The 14,014-nt window shown below is 49.6% G+C and overlaps 1 protein-coding gene across 1 annotated transcript in view; it reads left to right on the top strand.

Moving 5' to 3' along the window:
- The window catches only part of PREX2 (phosphatidylinositol-3,4,5-trisphosphate dependent Rac exchange factor 2), a 762,305-nt gene that overhangs the window by 338,499 nt on the left and 409,792 nt on the right, over window positions 1-14,014 (top strand). The window lies entirely within an intron of this gene.

Here is a 14,014-nt window from a genome sequence, read left to right as displayed (position 1 = left end):
ATGGGTCAATGTACCAGCAGACTCATCTATCACTGGCCGGGCAATGGGCAGGATGAGGGGGAAACAGATATGGGCCCAAAGAATAAAGTGGGCTAAATGCAGTTCAAAATTGGTAACAGGACTAACCAGGGGGCATTGCTTTGTTCAGTGGAGGACAACTGGAATGAGAGGCTGACAAAGAGAGTAGGCCCAAATCAGTAAGTATTCTAAATGCAGTTCAAAATTGGCAACAGTAGAAAACCGGCGGCACAGCTTTGTTCACTGGAGGAGAACAGCAAGGAGCGGCAGACACAGATAGAAGGCTCCAACCCAACTAGTAGGCCTAATGCAGTGTTGTTTTCAACAACTACTAAACGAGAGTCGGAAGATCGAAGCAATGGAGAGGAAACCTGGGGAACACCTTGGAGTGGAACACACCGTCTCTACACCCCATACCCAATTTGTAGGCCTAATGCAGTGTAGTTTTCAACAACTACTAAACGAGAGTCAGAAGACCGAAGCAATGTAGACGAAACCTGGGGAACACCTTGGAGTGGAACACACCGTCTCTACACCCCATACCCAATTTGTAGGCCTAATGCAGTGTAGTTTTCAACAACTACTAAACGAGAGTTGGAAGACCGAAGCAATGGAGAGGAAACCTGGGGAACACCTTGGAGTGGAACACACCGTCTCTACACCCCATACCCAATTTGTAGGCCTAATGCAGTGTAGTTTTCAACAACTACTAAACGAGAGTCGGAAGATCGAAGCAATGGAGAGGAAACCTGGGGAACACCTTGGAGTGGAACACACCGTCTCTACACCCCATACCCAATTTGTAGGCCTAATGCAGTGTAGTTTTCAACAACTACTAAACGAGAGTCGGAAGACCGAAGCAATGTAGACGAAACCTGGGGAACACCTTGGAGTGGAACACACCGTCTCTACACCCCATACCCAATTTGTAGGCCTAATGCAGTCTAGTTTTCAACAACTACTAAACGAGAGTCGGAAGACCGAAGCAATGGAGAGGAAACCTGGGGAACACCTTGGAGTGGAACACACCGTCTCTACACCCCATACCCAATTTGTAGGCCTAATACAGTGTAGTTTTCAACAACTACTAAACGAGAGTCGGAAGATCGAAGCAATGGAGAGGAAACCTGGGGAACACCTTGGAGTGGAACACACCGTTTCTACACCCCATACCCAATTTGTAGGCCTAATGCAGTGTCATTTTCAACAACTACTAAACGAGAGTCGGAAGACCGAAGCAATGGAGAGGAAACCTGGGGAACACCTTGGAGTGGAACACACTGTCTTTACACCCCATACCCAATTTGTAGGCCTAATGCAGTGTCGTTTTCAACAACTACTAAACGAGAGTCGGAAGACCGAAGCAATGGAGAGGAAACCTGGGGAACACCTTGGAGTGGAACACACCGTCTCTACACCCCATACCCAATTTGTAGGCCTAATGCAGTGTCGTTTTCAACAACTACTAAACGAGAGTCGGAAGATCGAAGCAATGGAGAGGAAACCTGGGGAACACCTTGGAGTGGAACACACCGTCTCTACACCCCATACCCAATTTGTAGGCATAATGCAGTGTCGTTTTCAACAACTACTAAACGAGAGTCGGAAGACCGAAGCAATGTAGACGAAACCTGGGGAACACCTTGGAGTGGAACACACCGTCTCTACACCCCATACCCAATTTGTAGGCCTAATGCAGTCTAGTTTTCAACAACTACTAAACGAGAGTCGGAAGACCGAAGCAATGGAGAGGAAACCTGGGGAACACTTTGGAGTGGAACACACCGTCTCTACACCCCATACCCAATTTGTAGGCCTAATACAGTGTAGTTTTCAACAACTACTAAACGAGAGTCGGAAGATCGAAGCAATGGAGAGGAAACCTGGGGAACACCTTGGAGTGGAACACACCGTTTCTACACCCCATACCCAATTTGTAGGCCTAATGCAGTGTCATTTTCAACAACTACTAAACGAGAGTCGGAAGACCGAAGCAATGGAGAGGAAACCTGGGGAACACCTTGGAGTGGAACACACTGTCTTTAAACCCCATACCCAATTTGTAGGCCTAATGCAGTGTCGTTTTCAACAACTACTAAACGAGAGTCGGAAGACTGAAGCAATGGAGAGGAAACCTGGGGAACACCTTGGAGTGGAACACACCGTCTCTACACCCCATACCCAATTTGTAGGCCTAATGCAGTGTAGTTTTCAACAACTACTAAACGAGAGTCGGAAGACCGAAGCAATGGAGAGGAAACCTGGGGAACACCTTGGAGTGGAACACACCGTCTCTACACCCCATACCCAATTTGTAGGCCTAATGCAGTGTAGTTTTCAACAACTACTAAACGAGAGTCGGAAGACCGAAGCAATGGAGAGGAAACCTGGGGAACACCTTGGAGTGGAACACACCGTCTCTACACCCCATACCCAATTTGTAGGCCTAATGCAGTATAGTTTTCAACAACTACTAAACGAGATTCGGAAGATCGAAGCAATGGAGAGGAAACCTGGGGAACACCTTGGAGTGGAACACACCGTCTCTACACCCCATACCCAATTTGTAGGCCTAATGCAGTGTAGTTTTCAACAACTACTAAACGAGAGTCGGAAGATCGAAGCAATGGAGAGGAAACCTGGGGAACACCTTGGAGTGGAACACACCGTCTCTACACCCCATACCCAATTTGTAGGCCTAATGCAGTGTAGTTTTCAACAACTACTAAACGAGAGTCGGAAGACCGAAGCAATGGAGAGGAAACCTGGGGAACACCTTGGAATGGAACACACCGTCTCTACACCCCATACCCAATTTGTAGGCCTAATGCAGTGTAGTTTTCAACAACTACTAAACGAGAGTCGGAAGATCGAAGCAATGGAGAGGAAACCTGGGGAACACCTTGGAGTGGAACACACCGTCTCTACACCCCATACCCAATTTGTAGGCCTAATGCAGTGTCGTTTTCAACAACTACTAAACGAGAGTCGGAAGATCGAAGCAATGGAGAGGAAACCTGGGGAACACCTTGGAGTGGAACCCACCGTCTCTACACCCTGTAAGACTCATGCTGGTGTGGTAGATGGAGGCAGGTATATCTCGCCCAGGTGTTTGTCCTATGTGAATTAGGCCACTCAGTATCTTCAGGGTGCTAATGGGTTAATGATTGCAGGAATAAAAGATGACCAGCTGGGTGTTTCCAGGGTCTGCCTGGGGCACACAGATTGCCTGCTTGTGTGAGACAAACGTGAGTGAAGAGCTCTGCTCAAGATCTGTATGATGTTAGCTGGGTGGGAGAAGCCCCCCAGTTGTTGAGATAGCAACGTATTTGTTTAGTTAGTGCCGGACAGGCTAGGGTTTATTTTTATGTTTTGTTTTTTGTGTTGCTTTCACGTTAATAAATCTGACCTGAGGTCAGCCTGCTCAGAAACCTGCTGTACGCCTCAGATTCAATGCACAAACCACGTGTCCTTTGACCCCAGCAAAGGCGATCCCAGAGTGTTTTGTCACATTGTGGTGGAGAACGCGGGCATACCGTGGCACAGTCGACAGCATGGAAGACGTGGTGAAAGCCTTAGTACAGTCCACTGCCGTACAGCAGCAGGCCACTGCCGCACAGCACGAAGCTAATCGCTTGATGGCCGCACAGCTGAAGGAGTTACTGGACATGACGGTTGCAGGCCGCCAACTTCTCCAACAGGTGGCGCAGCGCCTGGTGAGCATGCCTGACGCTGACCCGGAAGCAGAGTCCAGAAGGATCCATGTGAGTCGATACTGGCAAAAGCTGACTGCAGAAGATGACGTCGAGGCATATCTGACAACTTTTGAGCGGACGGCATTGAGAGAGAAGTGGCCGAAGGCACGATGGGCCGATTTGATTGCCCCGTTTCTCTCCGGCGAGGCCCAAAAAGCTTACCATGATTTGGACCCGGAGGTCGCTCAGGACTTTGAGAAGCTGAAAGCTGAGATCCTGGCCCGGCTGGGTGTGACGACGGCTGTCCGTGCACAGAGGGTACATCAGTGGACATACCAGCAAGATAAACCAGCGCGGTCTCAGATGTTCGACCTGATCTACTTGACAAAGAAATGGCTGCAACCCGAGGTACTGACAATACCCGAAATAATCCAGCGGGTTGTCCTGGACAAGTACCTGAGAGTACTACCCCCAGCGCTGAAAAGGTGGGTAAGCCAAGGAAATCCCACGACAGCGGATCAACTTGTGGAGTTGGTCGAGCGTTATTCCGTGGCAGAAGGACTTCCCGACGACACCGCCAAACCCCGGACTGTGCCTCCTCCTCGTGGAACCGGTAAGACTGTTCCAGGGACCACGGGTGAAGGAAAATCGCTTAAAACTGTGGGGGAGGAGTCCGGGACTGCTCGCACTCCGAGACCAAGAGTATTGGACGGTGGTCTCAGTAGGGGACCTGTTAGGTGTTTCCGCTGCCATGAGAAGGGTCATGTTTCTGCGAACTGTCCTGTTACCGCTGAACCCATGCAGTGCAACGTTATAGATTCTAGAAAACGCATGTCTTTGGTTACACAGCTAGTGAGTGTGAATGCGGGTCAAAATGATACAGTGAAACACCTGTGTGAATTATCTGTTGATGGGAAAAATGTTGTGGCATTACTAGACTCTGGAAGTGTGGTGACTCTGGTGAAAGCTAGTCTGGTGGCACTTCCGTCTGGTCCGTCTGACAAGTTTTCTGTGACATGTGTGCATGGTGACACCCGCTCGTACTTAACAGCGGTCATATGGATTTCTACTCCCTATGGGTCAGTGCAGCACAAAGTGGGACTCGTTCCCGCATTGTTACATGATGTCATCCTGGGCAGGGACTTTCCCTATTTCTGGCAGTTGTGGGAGAATCAGTTACTCCTTCACGGTAGCTGTACCCGTGAATCTTCTCCCATGCCATCTGGAGGTCCCGAGTCCCTAGAGGAGACCCCACAGGAAGATGTTGCTGGGGAGGTTAATGAATCTAACCTTCAGTACCCCTTCTCCGTCATGGCGGGGGAAACAGAGGAAACTGAGGAACCTCAGCGAGAGGCGGAGGCAGACAGCCATCCGGCACCCTGCCTGCCAGATTTGGGAGTCCAGGTGGATGACTTCCACAGCGAGCAAATGAAAGATCCTACCCTGACTCCGGCTAGGAAAAATGTAAAAATGATAGATGGGGTACCCGTAGAACCTGACACTAGGCTAGCGTACCCGTATATGGTTCTTGAAAATGATTTGCTCTACCAGGTAGAAAAAAAAGGGGAAGACACAGTGCAACGGTTATTGGTACCCAAACCTTATCGGCGGAAGGTACTGGATTTGGCCCACGGACATATAATGGGGGGACATCTGGGGGTACAGAAAACCACAGAAAGGATATTGCATTGTTTTGTGTGGCCTGGAATACATTGTGATGTGCGTAACTATTGTGAGTCCTGTCCAGAGTGCCAAATCGCGGCCCCTAAATCTCAGTTCCGTAGCCCTTTGGTACCCCTTCCTATCATCGGGGTCCCTTTTGAGAGAATTGGGATGGATTTGGTTGGGCCCCTTCCCCGATCCGCACGTGGGCACCAACATATCCTCGTCATCGTGGACTATGCCACTCGTTACCCGGAAGCCGTCCCTTTGCGTAACACAGCTACCAAGACGATCGCCAAGGAATTGGTACAAGTGTTTAGTCGGGTGGGAATTCCAAAACAGATACTCACCGACCAGGGGACTCCCTTTATGTCGAGGGTAATGAAGGAGCTCTGCAGGCTCTTACAAATAGACCCGTTGCGTACGTCTGTCTATCACCCTCAAACAGATGGCCTGGTTGAGCGCTTCAACAAAACCTTAAAACAGATGCTCCGGAAGGCGATAGACAAAGATGGGAAGAACTGGGATTACTTGTTACCCTATTTGCTGTTTGCCATTAGGGAAGTTCCCCAGTCTTCCACAGGATTTTCGCCTTTCGAACTGTTGTACGCCCGTCGTCCCCGGGGACTGCTGGACGTCGCAAAAGAAACCTGGGAAGGTCAAGTCACTCCCTTTAAAACGGTGATCGACCATGTAACACAAATGCAGGATCGTATTGCCGCTGTCATGCCCATTGTTAGGGACCATATGTTACAGGCCCAGGGAGCACAGAGGCAAAGTTATGATAGAGGCGCTAAGGTCCGTACATTTGCACCCGGCGATAGGGTATTGGTCCTAATCCCTACGGTGGATAGTAAATTCCTGGCGAAATGGCAGGGCCCATTTGAGGTCCGAGAAAGAGTTGGTGAAGTGAACTATAAAGTGTACCAGCCGGGTAAGAGAAAACCGGAACAGATTTATCATGTGAATCTGATAAAATCCTGGAAAGACCGCTCTGCCCTAACGGCAGATCTGCCCCGTCCGGTTTGTTCACCTACTGTACCAGAGGTGCAGGTTGCTGAGACTCTCTCAGAACGACAAAAATCTGAGGTTAAGCAATTTTTGTTACAGAACCGACAGTTTTTCTCCGAAAAACCTGGCCGGACGAAGTTGGTGAAACATGAGATTGTCACAGAGCCTGGCGTCACTGTTCATGTGAAGGCCTACCGGATTCCGGAAGCCCGCCGTGAAGCCGTCTCCCGGGAAGTGATGGCAATGTTGGACTTAGGAGTCATTGAGGAGTCACACAGCACCTGGTCCAGTCCAATTGTGTTGATACCTAAACCGGATGGCTCCATCCGGTTTTGTAATGACTTTAGGAAACTGAATGCAGTTTCTAAATTTGATGCGTACCCTATGCCCCGGGTCGATGAGTTGATCGACCGGCTTGGTAAAGCCCGATACATTACGACCCTGGATTTAACAAAGGGGTACTGGCAGATTCCTCTGGCCGAGGCGGCCAGAGAGAAGACGGCATTTGCTACACCGGAAGGTCTGTTCCAGTATGTCTATATGCCGTTTGGACTTCACGGAGCTCCCACAACGTTCCAGAGATTGATGGATCGAGTCTTGAGGCCTCACAGACAGTACGCTTCTGCCTACCTGGATGACATCGTAATTTACAGCATGGACTGGGAAACTCATCTCCAGAAGGTACAAGCCGTGATTGATGACCTGCGAGATGCAGGTTTAACGGCAAACCCCAAGAAATGCCACATCGGGCTTGAAGAAGCCCGATACTTGGGCTACGTGATTGGCCGAGGAGTGGTTAAACCCCAGATCGACAAAATACAGGCAATTCAGGGCTGGCCACAACCAGTGAACAAGAAACAAGTGCAGGCTTTCCTGGGGATTGCCGGCTATTATCGCCGGTTCATACCCAATTTTGCAGCCATGGCTACTCCCTTGACGGATCTTACCAAGGGGAAGGGTTCCGTCATGGTAAAATGGACCTCAGCTGCTGAAGAGGCCTTCCACAGCCTGAAACGGGCTTTGTGCTCTCAGCCCGTACTAGTGACTCCTGATTTCAGCAGCGAGTTTGTGGTACAAACTGATGCCTCTGATACTGGTGTCGGAGCTGTACTTTCCCAGGTGAGGGACGGAGTCGAACACCCGGTCCTCTATCTCAGTCGAAAACTGAATGTACATGAGCAGAGGTATGCCGTGGTTGAAAAAGAGTGCCTAGCCATTAAATGGGCTCTCGACTCCCTCAAGAATTACCTGGCTGGTAGGAAGTTTAGGCTGGTCACAGACCATGCCCCTCTCAAGTGGATGCACCTCCACAAGGACCGTAATAGTCGGGTAACCAGGTGGTTCCTTGCCCTGCAGGCTTACTCTTTTACGGTGGAGCACCGACCTGGGGTGCAGATGGGGAACGCCGATGCCCTATCCCGAGTGCACTGTTTCAAAAGTGTTCTTGCTCGACCGGAGTGGTCTGAGCAAGGGGGGGGGATATGTAAGACTCATGCTGGTGTGGTAGATGGAGGCAGGTATATCTCGCCCAGGTGTTTGTCCTATGTGAATTAGGCCACTCAGTATCTTCAGGGTGCTAATGGGTTAATGATTGCAGGAATAAAAGATGACCAGCTGGGTGTTTCCAGGGTCTGCCTGGGGCACACAGATTGCAACGTATTTGTTTAGTTAGTGCCGGACAGGCTAGGGTTTATTTTTATGTTTTGTTTTTTGTGTTGCTTTCACGTTAATAAATCTGACCTGAGGTCAGCCTGCTCAGAAACCTGCTGTACGCCTCAGATTCAATGCACAAACCACGTGTCCTTTGACCCCAGCAAAGGCGATCCCAGAGTGTTTTGTCACAACCCCATACCCAATTTGTAGGCCTAATGCAGTGTAGTTTTCAACAACTACTAAACGAGAGTCGGAAGATCGCAGCAATGGAGAGGAAACCTGGGGAACACCTTGGAGTGGAACACACCGTCTCTACACCCCATACCCAATTTGTAGGCCTAATGCAGTGTAGTTTTCAACAACTACTAAACGAGAGTCGGAAGATCGAAGCAATGGAGAGGAAACTGGGGGAACACCTTGGAGTGGAACACACCGTCTCTACACCCCATACCCAATTTGTAGGCCTAATGCAGTGTAGTTTTCAACAACTACTAAACGAGAGTCAGAAGATCGAAGCAATGGCGAGGAAATCTGGGGAACACCTTGGAGCGGCAGACACCGTTAGTAGGCCCTACCGAAGTAGTAGCCCCAATGCAGTTTTCAAATTCCTAGAGGCTGAAAACAAGACTATTGACGCTCATCTTTTTTCAAAGGAGGACAGCTGTATTGAGTGGCGTAGACAGACACAGGTAGTAGGCCTTAAACCAAAAATGTGGCTCAATGCCGTTTAAAAAAGGTTACAGGGGTACACAGGCAGCATTGGTCTGGTCAGTGGAGGACAATTTCAATTATGGACCGCAGACAGAGTTTGTACGCCTACTATTAAAAAAAGGATGCTCTATGCAATTAAAAATAGGTTCCAGGGGTCCACAGGCAGCAGTGGTGTGGTCAGTGGAGGAGTATTGGAAGGAGGGACCGCAGACAGGCGTAGTAGGCCTAACATAACAAAATTAGGCTGTAGGCACTTTAAAATTGGTTCCAGGGGTACACGGGCAGCAGTGGTGTGGTCAGCGGAGGACAATTTTAATTAGGGACTGCAGACAGACTTTGTAGGCTGTCCCCTGTGGACCATGCATCCAACACATTAACCCAGTGCGCCGTAACGGACACGTAACTTTTTGTGGACATGCCTACTGGTCCATGCGTCTCTTGTCAGGTGCACCTTTCTACTGTTTGATTGCCTGAGTGCTATGACAATGCAGACTTTTTCATGCAGGTGGAGGGCTGGGATGTCTTTTCTCACAAAAGAAGTGTCGACTGGGTAGCTTGAACCGTGGTACATCGTAGTTCATCTGGGCTTTATAAATATAAAACATATAAAAAAAGTAGGCTTCATGCACTTTCAGCTGGGTTCCAGGGGTACACGGCCAGCATTGGTCTGGTCAGTGGAGAACTATTGGAAGGAGGGACCGCAGACAGGCGTAGTAGGCCTAACATAATAAAATATGGCTGTAGGCACTTTAAAATTGGTTCCAGGGGTACACGGGCAGCAGTGGCCTGGTCAGTGGAGGACTATTGGAAGGAGGGACCGCAGACAGGCTTCGAAGGCCTAACATAATAAAATTGGGCTGTAGGCACTTTAAAATTGGTTCCAGGGGTACACGGGCAGCAGTAGACAGGTCACTGGAGGACTAGTGGAAGGAGGGACCGCAGACAGGCGTAGTTGGCCTAACATAATAAAATATGGCTGTAGGCACTTTAAAATTGGTTTCAGGGGTACATGGGCAGCAGTGGTCTGGTCAGTGGAGGACTAGTGGAAGGAGGGACCGCAGACAGGCTTCGAAGGCCTAACATAATAAAATTGGGCTGTAGGCACTTTAAAATTGGTTTCAGGGGTACACGGGCAGCAGTAGACAGGTCACTGGAGGACTAGTGGCAGGAGGGACCGCAGACAGGCGTAGTAGGCCTAACATAATAAAATTGGGCTGTAGGCACTTTATAAAGGGTTCCAGGGGTTCACGGGCAGCAGTAGACAGGTCACTGGAGGACTAGTGGAAGGAGGGACCGCAGACAGGCGTAGTAGGCCTAACATAATAAAATTGGGCTGTAGGCACTTTAAAATTGGTTCCAGGGGTACACGGGCAGCAGTAGACAGGTCACTGGAGGACTAGTGGAAGGAGGGACCGCAGACAGGCGTAGTTGGCCTAACATAATAAAATATGGCTGTAGGCACTTTAAAATTGGTTCCAGGGGTACATGGGCAGCAGTGGTCTGGTCAGTGGAGGACTAGTGGAAGGAGTGACCGCAGACAGGCTTCGAAGGCCTAACATAATAAAATTGGGCTGTAGGCACTTTAAAATTGGTTCCAGGGGTACATGGGCAGTAGTAGACAGGTCACTGGAGGACTAGTGGCAGGAGGGACCGCAGACAGGCGTAGTAGGCCTAACATAATAAAATTGGGCTGTAGGCACTTTATAATTGGTTCCAGGGGTTCACGGGCAGCAGTAGACAGGTCACTGGAGGACTAGTGGAAGGAGGGACCGCAGACAGGCGTAGTAGGCCTAACATAATAAAATATCGCTGTAGGCACTTTAAAATTGGTTCCAGGGGTACACGGGCAGCAGTGGTCTGGTCAGTGGAGGACTAGTGGAAGGAGGGAACGTAGACAGGCTTCGAAGGCCTAACATAATAAAATTGGGCTGTAGGCACTTTAAAATTGGTTCCAGGGGTACACGGGCAGCAGTAGACAGGTCACTGGAGGACTAGTGGAAGGAGGGACCGCAGACAGGCGTAGTAGGCCTAACATAATAAAATATGGCTGTAGGCACTTTAAAATTGGTTCCAGGGGTACACGGGCAGCAGTGGTCTGGTCAGTGGAGGACTAGTGGAAGGAGGGACCGCAGACAGGCTTTGAAGGCCTAACATAATAAAATTGGGCTGTAGGCACTTTAAAATTGGTTCCAGGGGTACACGGGCAGCAGTAGACAGGTCACTCGAGGACCAGTGGCAGGAGGGACCGCAGACAGGCGTAGTAGGCCTAACATAATAAAATATGGCTGTAGGCACTTTAAAATTGGTTCCAGGGGTTCACGGGCAGCAGTGGTCTGGTCAGTGGAGGACTAGTGGAAGGAGGGACCGCAGACAGGCTTCGAAGGCCTAACATAATAAAATTGGGCTGTAGGCACTTTAAAATTGGTTCCAGGGGTACACGGGCAGCAGTAGACAGGTCACTCGAGGACCAGTGGCAGGAGGGACCGCAGACAGGCTTTGAAGGCCTAACATAATAAAATTGGGCTGTAGGCACTTTAAAATTGATTCCAGGGGTACACGGGCAGCAGTAGACAGGTCACTGGAGGACTAGTGGAAGGAGGAACCGCAGACAGGCGTAGTAGGCCTAACATAATAAAATATGGCTGTAGGCACTTTAAAATTGGTTCCAGGGGTACACGGGCAGAAGTGGTCTGGTCAGTGGAGGACTAGTGGAAGGAGGGACCGCAGACAGGCTTCGAAGGCCTAACATAATAAAATTGGGCTGTAAGCACTTTAAAATTGGTTCCAGGGGTACACGGGCAGCAGTAGACAGGTCACTGGAGGACTAGTGGAAGGAGGGACCGCAGACAGGCGTAGTAGGCCTAACATAATAAAATATGGCTGTAGACACTTGGAATTCTCTTGCAGGGGTACACAGGCAGCATTGGTGTTGTCAGCGGAGGCCGATTGTAATGAGTGTCTGCCAGTTAGTAGTCCCAAACAATAAATACATGTTAATGTCTCGCATTACAACAAAACGAAAACACAAAAGGGTGCAATCATTAGGTACAGGGGTGGGCTCCTCTGCGTAGTTTCAGACCTAGTAATTTAGCGCAAAGTATTTACTTGGGTAAATATTGGACACTGCCCCTGACTATGTTAAGTACCATCATACATGTCAACACAATGGTATTGTCAGTGGCAGGAATTTAAGGATGTCAGCGCATAGACTAAACATTGGTGGAACTGTGAGAGATAATTGTGCAAGTGGTAGAGCAATGTTTGAGCTGGGGGTGGGGGAACTCTCTTGTGGCCGGCGGTACAGGCCCAGGGCCCCTCATGTTACAACAGTGTGTCTGATGTTGGGTGCGCACCACCACCGCCAGAGACACTTTATTGTACTATGAGGGACCCAGTGGCAGTGCCGTCGACCAAAAGCGGGCACACCCACCTCTTCAGACAAACAGCACTCTCACGGGTGCTTGCACCAAGTGGCGATACCACGGCCCCGTGTGGGGAGTTTGGCCATTTAGGGAGGTGTAAACATGTCGTATGCTGGACAATCAGCTGCTGCAAATTACGAGATTGGTAAAGTCATTCAGAGTAGTCCACAGGCAAGACCTTTTCATGGGAAAGCTAAGTGTCGGCCGGGCAAGGTGGGGCAAAAGAATTCGAAATCCAGTTGTGGTTCATTTTAATGAAGGCTAGATCATCAACATTTTGGGTAGCCAGACGAGTCCTTTTTTCGGTTAATATTGAACCTGCAGCACTGAATACTCTTTCTGATAGGACACTAGCTGCCGGGCAAGCGAGCTCCTGCAATGCATATTCTGCCAATTCTGGCCAGGTGTCTAATTTGGATGCCCAGTAATCAAATGGGAATGACGGTTGAGGTAGAACATCGATAAGGGATGAAAAATAGTTTGTAACCATACTGGACAAATGTTGTCTCCTGTCACTTTGAATTGATGCAGCAGTACCTGTCCTGTCTGCGGTCATAGCAAAATCACTCCACAACCTGGTCATAAAACCCCTCTGTCCAACGCCACTTCTGATTTCTGCACCTCTAACACTTCTGGTCTGCTTCCCCCTGCAGCTCGTGTGAGAACGATCACGGGCGCTGTGTGCTGGGAATGCCTGAAGCAAACGGTCAACAAGAGTTGATTGTTTGGTTGCTAATATTAGTTCCAAGTTCTCATGTGGCATAATATTTTGCAATTTGCCTTTATAGCGAGGATCAAGGAGGCAGGCCAACCAGTAATCGTCATTGTTCATCATTTTAGTAATGCGTGTGTCCCTTTTGAGGATATGTAAGGCATAATCCGCCATGTGGGCCAAAGTTCCAGTTGTCAAATCTGCGGTTGTGCTTGGTTGAGGGGCAGTTTCAGGCAAATCTACGTCACTTGTGTCCCTCAAAAAACCAGAACCCGGCCTTGCCACGCCACCAATTTCCAGTGGCCCTGGGAAAGCTTCCTCATTACAAATATACTCATCCCCATCATCCTCCTCGTCCTCCACCTCCTCTTCGCCTGCTACCTCGTCCTGTACACTGCCCTGACCAGACAATGGCTGACTGTCATCAAGGCTTTCCTCTTCCTCTGCTGCAGACGCCTGCTCCTTTATGTGCATCAAACTTTGCATCAGCAGACGCATTAAGGGGATGCTCATGCTTATTATGGCGTTGTCTGCACTAACCAGCCGTGTGCATTCCTCAAAACACTGAAGGACTTGACACGTCTTGTATCTTCGACCACTGCACACCTGACAACTCCATGTCTGCCATCCTACTGCCTGCCCGTGTATGTGTATCCTCCCACAAAAACATAACAGCCCGCCTCTGTTCGCACAGTCTCTGAAGCATGTGCAGTGTTGAGTTCCACCTTGTTGCAACGTCTATGATTAGGCGATACTGGGGAAGGTTCAAAGACCGCTGATAGGTCTGCATACGGCTGGAGTGTACGGGCGAACGGCGGATATGTGAGCAAAGTCTGCGCACTTTGAGGAGCAGGTCGGATAACTCAGGATAACACTTCAGGAAGCACTGCACCACCTGTTTTAAGGTGTGAGCCAGGCAAGGAATGTGTTTCAGTTGGGAAAGGGAGATGGCAGCCATGAAATTCCTTCCGTTATCACTCACTACCTTGCCTGCCTCAAGATCTACTGTGCCCAGCCACGACTGCGTTTCTTTCTGCAAGAACTCGGACAGAACTTCTGCGGTGTGTCTGTTGTCGCCCAAACACTTCACAGCCAATACAGCCTGCTGACGCTTGCCAGTAGCTGCCCCA

The sequence above is a fragment of the Ranitomeya imitator genome, chromosome 6 (genome assembly GCF_032444005.1).
Source record: "Ranitomeya imitator isolate aRanImi1 chromosome 6, aRanImi1.pri, whole genome shotgun sequence".
NCBI classification, from domain to species: domain Eukaryota; kingdom Metazoa; phylum Chordata; class Amphibia; order Anura; family Dendrobatidae; genus Ranitomeya; species Ranitomeya imitator.
Note: the sequence above shows the minus strand (reverse complement) of the source record. Positions and strands in the feature narration are given on the sequence as shown.